Here is a 9,897-nt window from a genome sequence, read left to right on the forward strand (position 1 = left end):
AACCTTGATAATGATATTATGCCATGCTAAGAACACTAACACAAAGAAAAGCAAAATCAAATCAAAAGAGTACTTTAACTAAAAACTCAACTAAGCAAAACTAATTGACTTCCCGGGCAATGACGCCAATTTGATATTAAACTGAAATGATGGTGTCAAATCCTACTCTGACCATCAAATAATATTTATAATTACAATCAGTACAACCTATACTACCGAGTGGTACAAGTGGCATGACTGATTCTGTCCGAAGGGAAGCACGAAGATTAGTTTCACGAAGTCAACTTTTTAGTTTAAGTGGTATTTGGGGGGGGGGGGGGGGAAGCGTTGGTGTGGAATTGGAGATATGCATAAAATTAAAGACATGAAAAAAAAAAAAAAAAAAAAAAAAAGATAGCAGTGCAATCTAATGAAACATTCTAGCTTAGAGGAATGGAATCACCCAATGCAATATTAATCCTAGGATATTTTACTCAATCACCTCAAACACATGGTCAACTTAATTGGTAATGCCACATTAAGCGTTCTAGGTTATTAATTAAGACTTGCTTCCTATTAAACTATATGTCGATTAACCAAGAATTAAACACATCCAAGAACTAACCTAAACATAAGCATTAAGCTCTAGGGTTAAACCATGGTGATGAGTAATGGTAATGTCAAATAATTATTGATTATTCTCTATCTCTAAGCCACTCAAATCAACTATGGGAGTCCTGAAATGTTGCAACTCACTCTTACCCATGAGATGACTCTTACTACTTTGGCAACCAACACATAATAATTACAAATTACATATTAAGTTTTAGTGATTAGCATGCATAACGATTTGGGTTGCAGTCCTAACCATTCAACAAGCTAAATGATTAAATCAAGGGAAAGAGATGCTTGAGATATATATATATTAATTATAAAATCCTCCCAACATTACATATGGGTTCCTCCAAAACCTCTAAAATTAGAAAATAAAAAAAATCTTAACTTCCCTTGATGATAAAGATGTTGGATTTAGTGTCCTAAATCTCGATCATCTTGTAGTTTATAATTTTGTAAATACAAATGATTTATTCAATAAAATAAGAAGTATTTTATTTGACTTCTAGATAGCATTAACTTGATCCAATAAACTAAAATTCGAGGTCATTTTATGAAACTTGAACAGTATGTGGTAGACATACGAGGGGATCGTGTTCAAGCTAAGGCACAGATACAGATATGGATACAAGATACGGATACGAATACGATATGATACGACGATACACCAATTTCTAAAATACTAAGACACAATATGTTGAAGATTCGTTTCTTCTTCGATTTGGGCCTCGTTTTCACCATAAAAATATCGAGAACAGCACGAACAACTCAAACAACAAATTACAGACTCGATAGCTTTAATTATGCCTAAAAACAAAGGGCCCTTACAAACCAAATTTGTAAATTTAAAGCAGTAAATCTAAAGCCCAATGTAACATCCCACACCTTTTTATTTATTTATTAATAATGTAAAACTTTTCCCTTTTCAGTAATTGTCCTTAGTTGAAGGACATGTTTGGAATTCTGAATTTAAAGTATAAATGCGAGGATTAAGTGTTGTCGTGGAAATTATTAAAAAATTATTCAATTTTCAAATTCAATTGGAAAGTTATGGCAGGAATTAATTATTTTTTTGAAAAAGGAAAGGAATTAAATAGTATAAAGTGGGTTAAGGAAATGATCTAATTAGAGTTATACTATTTTCCTTTTATTATTATTATTTTTATTATTTTTATTATTATCATTATTATTATTATTAGTATTAGTATTTTTTTAAAAAATAAAAAGGACCCCCCCGCTCCGTTTTCTGCTTCCTCGCCGCCGTTCATGGGTTCCGGCTGGGCAGATCCCGCCGGTCAGACACGCTCTCAATCCGCCTAGATCGAACGCTGAACGTCCGCCGCCAGCCACGAATCTCAGCCGCTCGCATCTCTTTCTCTTTCGGCAACCCTCGCCCTTCGCTCCCGTCTCGCCAACCGGTCAAGACGCGCCACCTCCGATCGACGTCTCAGACCTAGCCGCGCGCATGCTGCTTGTTCTCGTGCACCGCTGCGTCTCCCCAAAGTCATCCGTGTCGGATCTAGGGATTTGACCGTACTGCTTCCCTTGCCCTTCGCTCATGACGATTCTCACCAACCGGTCAAGTCACGCCGCCTCCGATCGACGTCTCGGATCCAGCTCCCCCGCGTCCGCCACCCTAGCCGCTTCGCTACCGGCTGTCGTCGTCCTGCACGTCGGGTCCGTTTTGGTCTTCATCAGATCTATTGAGGTAAGGTTGTGTCGGTTCGTTTCGTTCTCTTGGCCATTAATATTATGTTTCAGTGTTATGACTCGTCTTTATTGAATTTTGTTTCAAGCTTAAGTCGTCAAGGAGTTTGGAAGTCAAAGAAGGCACCGTCGTGGAAGGTGGAAGTGTTTTTCTTTCTTTGAATAAGTTTTTGATAGTTTGGACTTGGACCTGTCTTACAATTATGGCTTCAACTGAAATTTGAGACTTGTTTTGTTGTTAGGACCGCTACTTTGGATTGTCGTTATAGTTTGGTGGTCTAAAATTTTTATCTGTAGAGTATCGACTCGAGGTAAGTAATCTTATCACTAGAACTGCCCACAGGCCAGGCTCTAGTTGTATGCTAGCATGATAAGTGTATGTTATGGTAAATGTTAGCATGTTGATTAACAATATGACTTGAATCAAAGTATGTTCTGGCACAAATTCTGATTTATTTACATACACACCTAAGTGCTTGATCGTTAGTATGTGATAGTATGTGTTTTCATATGTCGATGTCTGATCTGCTGGCGTTGAGGCATACTTGTATGTTGTGGATTTATGATATAAGTTATACATGGATGATGTATAATATGTTGTTAAGAATTATAGGTATGTGATGCAGCCATGGTATTAAGGATTTTTATGTATGCTTTAGAACCGTACAATGTTGAATCTTAGCACATTAAGACTGTGTGATTATCCTCATTGATTAGTTAGATGCTCACCAGTTTGTGTTTCCTTCGGGATTTACCAGTTTGTGTTTTCTTCGGGATTCACCAGTTTGTGTTTCCTTCGGGATTCACCAGTTTGTGTTTCCTTCGGGATTCACCAGTTTTGTGTTTCCTTCGGGATTCACCAGTTTTGTGTTTCCTTCGGGATTCACCAGTTTTGTGTTTCCTTCGGGATTCACAGTTTTGTGTTTCCTTTGGGATTCACCAGTTTTGTGTTTTCTTCGGGATTCACCAGTTTTGTGTTTCCTTCGGGATTCACAGTTTTGTGTTTCCTTTGGGATTCACCAGTTTTGTGTTTTCTTCGGGATTCACCAGTTTTGTGTTTCTTTCGGGATTCACCAGTTTTGTGGGCATACTTAACTACAATAGAATAGGACTCAGTCTCTTATATGTTACATGTATTTATGTGCCATATGTGGGTATCTAGAGGACATAGATGCCTAGCCTGACCCCAGTGGTGGGGTTACTTACTGAGTATTTTATACTCATTCTTTCTTATGTTGATGTTTTAGGTAAGGGTAGGGATGCATCAGTGATGGCGTAGCGGAATTCATGATCGAGTCACTGGGACTAGTTTTTTTTTTACGCTTCTGCATCATGAGATTTAGAGTTCTTTTCATGTTTCCCTTAATGTTTAGTTTTGATGTTTGAAACTTATTATTAAGAATTGTTTTTCATATGTACTTATTAACCTTTATGATTTATGGGTACCCTATTATTGTTTTTAACAATTGTATTTAATAAACGTCTTTTGAACTTCTCTTGTTTTTAATTAGCATTTACTTCAAATGACTGAGCGTCATTTTAAATTCTTTTCATGCATTTATTTTAGTAACGGCCTTACCTAGGTCCTAGGGGTCGGGTCGTTACACCCAATCCCAAAAACATCCATAAATCACAAACCATTCAACATTCATTAATGTTAATAGAATTCAAAATGCAACCCACCATAATCTGTAAATTAATTATGGAAAAATAAAATTGGGACCAAAAACGCCGCTCTGATACTAATTGAAGGAACCATGAGGTCCATTGCAGAAGCAGGATCGTCTCAATTTCAATATTTCATATAATTAAAAGTTGCAGAACATAGAAATTATGCATAAACATATAATTTACAGCATGCTAAAACAGAAGAGGAAGAAGGGATAGAAATTGACTTATCCTTGAAGAAACCAATGTCTTCTAAAAAATCCTCCCAAATGGTGACGAACACTTCGAAACACCGATCTTCCAAAAATACAGCAAACCAAAAAGAAGGACACCATCAAAAGGTAATCCTTTGTATTCTCTGTAAGGGTTGAGAATTACAGGAGGTGTGGGCTCTATATATTTGGGAAGAGGGAGAGAAGAATTGAGAGAAAGAAGAGAGATCTAAACTACACCCACAGACCGTCTTTGTATAACTTTGTGAAGAAGATGAAGATCGTTAAATTGAAAAATCTCAAAATTGATTGAGGAGTGAATTATATAATAAATAATTATATATATATATATATATACATGATAACTACCTTATCATATAATATATATTAAACTATATGTTATATCAAATATAACACATAACCTATAGTTTTTATATTGTATCAAATACAATATAACCTATAGTTTGAATTCTCTCAATCATTTGTGGTATTTAATATAAATACATTTATACTAAATTTATTATATGAATCCAATCCATATAATTAGTATTTGAATCATATTCAAATATTTAATTCCTCTCAAAATAAACTTTATATTATAATGTATCCAATACATTATACTAATTATATCACATAAATTAATTTAAATTAATTATATCATATATAATTAATTTGAACAATTCAAATTAATCCAAAATTGATTCTCAATATTCTCAATAAACTTTTCCTCCTCCTTCTACCAATTCCATCAAAGTCCACTCTTTGGAATCTCATTCCGAGAATACCGAGGATTTTGAGTGGTGGTGTCGTCCCATATTGCTGTTTGTTCGTGTGCTGTCGTTCGTGTAGACAACCGTTGTGCTGCTAGGCGACTGTTTGCTGGGCAATAGGACTGTAGAGGAGTCGCTTCCGTTGGATTGAATGCGATTGAAGATTGTCTTCAACTAGTACGTTTACTCAATCTGTTGTATTTTAATTGTTAAAGCATGCCTATAATTAGTGTTACAATGCATATATGTTTGTTAGAATGTATGTGTGGAAATTCGGTCACAATGAAATCGAAAAGATCCGAACCCATTCATGGATACTCTTGTTCAAGAATTCCTTCAAGATATATTATGTGTCCATCTTAACCAACCAACATTGCAACAACCCTTCACAGATCGCTCGTAAGTATAATTCGGCCAATAACCGTTATGCCCCTATAGTTACATCTAACTCCTTAAGTACCATTGAATCCTCTAATGAATATAAGTCATAGTCCTACTATGACTGAGTCCTCTTTTCCAAAGAGAAGTTGTGGCCACTATGTTCAAACCTCAGAATCAGCCTTTAAGGGAACAATCTCTCTACTTACCCCTGCTTCAAGGAAGGAGTAAATTCTATCTTGTGTAAATGAGTTCCCAACTCCCAGATCAGACAAGTCCCCAAAAAGGTAGGCATGTCGAGTTGACAATCTGGCCACTCTCACCCATACTAATCAAAGGACCGCCCTCAAAGGCAAGAGTTTCCAAAACACTCAGGATTGAGGTCATGTCACCTATGGTCATCTAGGTGAGATGTCAGTCTCCAGTATCAACGACATTATATACAGAGTCTAGTCATCTCGTGGTCCGATCTTATACAAACTCTTTGTATAAGACACCTCCGCTCGCATGTCTCCACATGAATAGTCAGGATCTACCATCTGTAGTAGTTTACAACACTTGAAAACCTCTACAAAGCAGGCCGTATTCGTAGTGTCACCAGGATTAGGTATCACTTAAGGCATGATCCATTTGTATATCACATATACATGCTTAAGTTTACATAAGATAACCATGGAGCTTTATTTATTGGATATGAGTAAATGCCAGAATGAAATAACAGTTATTTTATTCATAAAACAATATGTATAATTTACAAACAATAAGACTCCGGGAGAATTAGGACACCAATCCCAACAGCCACATTGAAGTGGACCATCATATTAAGGACATGCTCCCTAACATATGATCTCTTATTCATCCTGGTGTTGAAGATGAACTTTAGAGTTTCATGCCTGAGTTGTGTGGTCGGTTGCTCAAACATCTCAGGCAATGACTCCATGATCTCTCATGCAATCATCATGGACTCATGCTTTTTGGCCAAGGCTTTAGTTAAGCTTGACAAAATGCAAACTTTGGCTTTATCGTTAGCCTTAGTCCACTTGTGATAGGCATCATAACATTTTGTGATGCTACGGATCCAGGGATTAGACGATATTCCTCCGTTAAGATGAATTTGAGATCATCGATGACCAAGACAATGTTAATCATATTTTTTTCAAGATGCATAATTTTTACCAGTCAATTATTCGCATAAAGTAAATTGATTGCAATGCTAGTCATTATAGATTACTGAAAGAATACAAATTATTTTCATTAGATATATTTGCAAAGACTCATTTAACCCAATCAAAATTAGCAAAACATTAATAAACCCTAATATCATTTAATTTTGCAATGATACTTCAGTGACTTAGAATAAATGTTATCTCAGGGTGTACAGTTACCCCTTCACTAAATTGAGACATTCTCAATTAAATATTACACCAAAATAACTCTTATTTCTACAATACTTAATTACTATTGTTTTGGTCAAGAAATTATTAACTTCCTTAATGTTTTCCTATCGGTATAACCCTTCATTTTTAACCTTATAGCCCGACCCTAATTAGCCTACCTCGGGGAAGAACATAATTGGTGCAATTAACTATATTGATCTTATTCATTTCTGGAGTATGTTTTGTCCCTTTCCATGCAAGTACCTTCCTAAGGGGATATTCCCAGGGTGTCACGAGGCCGAGCATGGAAAAACATTACAAACTAATGAAGGAAACCGTAGGATATGTTGACACACATCCTTCTCCCATTTACTATAAATACTTTCTCTTCGGTTTTATGCTTTAAAACTCATAGATAGTAAGTGTTATTAATTGACCATCATCAATAAAGAGTTATAGATGCTAATTCAATAAATGTTATTGATTTTTTTATATTTTTGTCTTAATAGCCCTAAATCAAATAAACTAACATCCCTTATGAGTCTTGAACTATATGTGGAGACATACAGAGATCAATGTTCAAGATACAGCCTAAAAGGTCTATAGTATAAGGATAAGGCTGGGTACCTTATCTTGGTGACACTGTGGATAGACCCACTTTGCATTTGATACAAACGCAATGATCCAATGCATTCGAGTAGGTGACATACAAGTGGGAGTATCCTATGCAATGAATTTTCATAAGACCGAACCACGAAATAGTAACCACCACTAGATGTAACACCGTTAACTAGTTAGGTTCCTATTTCAATAGGATAACCTAAGCAACTTAGTCTTAATCCTGAGTATATTATGAACTTCTGTTCACGAGGCATTGTCTTTTGAGTTGTTTGGGTGAGAATGGCTAGTTCATCGACTCAATATACCAACCATTTTGGAGACATGACCGAGTGAAGGGTTGGAAACATAACAATATAAGTTGGAATTCACTTTTTCCCATCTTCAAGGTAAGTGGATGAGTGTTTCCTTAAGTGGTCTCTCTGAGACTTGAACAAAGGGTCTTACCCTCTCATTGGCCCGAGAGGGGTTTCTATTTATTGGTGGACCATAAACAAGTTGTTAAAGGAGCACTAGTATTTAAGAAGTCAGAGGTAACTCAAGGGTAAAATGGTAATTTGACCCAGTTGGAGTTACGAACACTCATGAAGGACTAACTTGTTATTATTGGTTTATATCCGTGGCATAGAAATATATTCATAGCGAGAAAAGTGAAGTTGTGAGTCTTTAGTGGAGTGTATCTACAGTGAACAAATATTGATTAACTTGGTTAATGATTTTAGCCAATTAATCTAATCGTTGGAGCTTCTAATCTACAGGTCCACCAGGTCCCCTTGTTAGCTCACTAAAGGATATTAAAGATGGATGATTTGAATTGTTCAAATCAATTTGAGAAAATTGTATATTAATATGATTAATATGTAATTGATTATGGATGGGATATATAATTCAAATTAAGTTGGAAAGAAACATTTGAATGAGATTCAAATAATTAATTCAAGTGAATTATATTCACATAGAATTAATTAATAGAGAGGTGTTACACATATACGTATGATGTTTATGATAATTAAATATATATACAATAAATTGGATTTAATGTATAAATATTTATTTAATTATTGTGCTAATCAATTAAATAAGTGTTATTTAATTAATTATACTAATTAATTAAATAAATGCTATTTAATTAATTGTGCACAATGAAAAATTAGAAAAAGACTAGGAGAAGGGGTTGACCCTTCTCTATATAAAGTCTTTCTTATGGCCATTTTGGGAACACACAGAACACAACAAAATTGTGAGCATTCATTTTACAATTTTTCCCCTAAGCCACAAAAGAAATCCTTTCTACTTTCTCAAAAAGTTTTCCTCCTCGCCCTCTTCCAATAGTTGGATATCACTTATCCTTCTATTGGAATACTTGAGAATAACAAGGTTACTCTCATAGTCGTGTTCAAGATTGTTCGAGGAAACATCTGTGTTCAAGATTGTTGGAGAAGTTGTTCGTTGGAACTTCGAGAGGACCGTTCTAGGAGCATGGGAATCTACAAATGTGATAATGGTTCTAACCTTTCCCTACAACATGCTATTTACATGTTTATTCTACATTTATTATGTTTTAGTTTATTGTTTTTTTTTATGTAAAGATCGATTTATAGGATGCAAGTCATTCACAATGCTTTCGTTACGAGATCTGATCCCATCACTTTCACCATTCACTTGATATTGACCCATGCAAACACCTTCCTAAGGGAGGACGCATCAAGGGCATCACAGGTCGAGCATGAATCTCACGATGTGAATTTCATGGAAGATCGTGAGTAGAAAAAATGACATATCATACATCTTTGTCCTTCCACTAATTGTTCTAGAATCTAGGGTTTATTAACTTAGATAAATCTGGCTAATTAATTTAATTAGGTCATTGTTAATTTGCTCAATATAACGTTTATATTGAATAATTTAACAATATATGATTATTATTTATTAAACACTTTAATAAATCTAATCATTTATTGTATGCATATAAAATGTTTGACAAATTCACCTCACAGGTAGAGGCATTTCCTTTCGATCAACTTAAGTATCTCAATCCTAGACAGAACTTTCCTTAGACAAGGTCCCTTATAGGCAAACATTGTATAAACTTATCTTTTATTTTGTTCATTTTAATCCTATTAAAAGAGAATAAAAGATTATCCTATTTCTAATCATATTAGAAATATTTTAACATAAAGTCTATTTTTTTCAAATTCAAATAATTTAAAATTAATAATTTGAACCTTATGTTTGCATGCAACTCTGTATTATAGATTTTAATGTTTAATTCATTAAACATGTAACTTTTATATCTTAATGATTTAAAACCTATAACATGCATTTGAGTGACATAATAAATACAACTATTATATTTATTTAAGTAATGTCATGCTCAATACATCATTAGTTTTTATTAACATACATAATATAACATTTATATTATTATTAATGAAAACTATATAGCATACATGCTTTTAATCAAATATTGAAGCATTATAATAGACAAACTATATTATAATCATACAAACTATATAGAAGACATCATGCATGTACATACTTTAGGAATAAACCTAAACTTCAAATATAACATTT

The sequence above is a fragment of the Benincasa hispida genome, chromosome 8 (assembly GCF_027475165.1).
Source record: "Benincasa hispida cultivar pf3 chromosome 8, pf3_genome.v1.1, whole genome shotgun sequence".
Taxonomy (NCBI): domain Eukaryota; kingdom Viridiplantae; phylum Streptophyta; class Magnoliopsida; order Cucurbitales; family Cucurbitaceae; genus Benincasa; species Benincasa hispida.